Here is a 1,022-nt window from a genome sequence, read left to right as displayed (position 1 = left end):
TTTTCAGGGGTGGAGAAAGTAGTTGGTCTCCTTTCAAAATACCAACTATCTATCTGAGTCAGTCCTTATCAGCTTTTCTCAGCAAGACCATTCACAACTTCTCAATAATGGGAAACATAACAAGAAAGAAAAAAATTAATCTCAGGAGAAAAAAAAATATGGATTCAGAAGACCAAAACAATAGGCTTACTATAACAACACATCGATTAGATGCAGCAGGAAATAGGACTGGAATAATGGCTCAGGAATTACAGGAAAGAATCGCTTCCCGGCCTTTTGGCTACGATCAAGTGTAGTATCTGCTCTCATCAGGTTAATATCTGAGGACAATACAGTAAATGGAGCACATTTGTGGAGCTGGGAATTGGAATAGGACTTTGCTCCATTCATGCCACACCTGGACCTGGTATTTTCCAGGAATGGTGCACCTCCTCTCATAACAACGAAGAGCAGACTTTGCCTTCCTCACCTTTTCTTCATCGCTTTGCTCCTCTTTGCCCTTCCAGAGTGAGGTACTGTTTTTCTCGCGAGGTTTCATGCAGCCTTGGCTCCACCCACCATACCTTGGCAGGGCGGTCTTGTTTCCTTTTCTCCCCATTTTGGTCTCATCTGCCAACTTGCAGCCGGTGGGTGGCTCTCTTTAGTTTGAGTATGGCACTGACCTTTGCGGGTTTTTAAGCAAGTTATTGGTGAGTGTCTTCATTATTACCACTCTATGCTGTTGCTGTCATTGGCCCAAGGACTTTTTTCAGTAGCTCTCAGAGTGGCAGCAACCCTAAATCCAAGAGCTAGTTTTATCGGCTCTGTGGAAGTAACGTCTCCAGGTAACAGAAACTTCAGCCGCCTTACAGGCTCCGTGCTCTTCCCTAATTCAAGCCAGCCTGACCACCAGGTGGTTATGCCTTAAATGGTCGGTCCCTGCCATCCTGCCCCTCGGGGTGCCCTATGCCTGTGGTCTCAAGGAGCCGGGGCCTGCCAGCTCTTCCACATTTCCAGTCTCTTACCCCATAAGGCTCTCTGTA

General features: G+C 46.6%; 1 pseudogene; it reads left to right on the top strand.

Annotated features, from left to right (window-relative positions):
* The first annotated feature begins 260 nt into the window (after positions 1–260).
* Positions 261–433, top strand: LOC136121792 (U2 spliceosomal RNA; annotated as a pseudogene).
* The last annotated feature ends 589 nt before the right edge of the window (positions 434–1,022 follow it).

Source organism: Phocoena phocoena, chromosome 3, assembly GCF_963924675.1.
Source record: "Phocoena phocoena chromosome 3, mPhoPho1.1, whole genome shotgun sequence".
NCBI classification, from domain to species: domain Eukaryota; kingdom Metazoa; phylum Chordata; class Mammalia; order Artiodactyla; family Phocoenidae; genus Phocoena; species Phocoena phocoena.
This window is presented reverse-complemented; position numbering and strand designations above follow the sequence as displayed.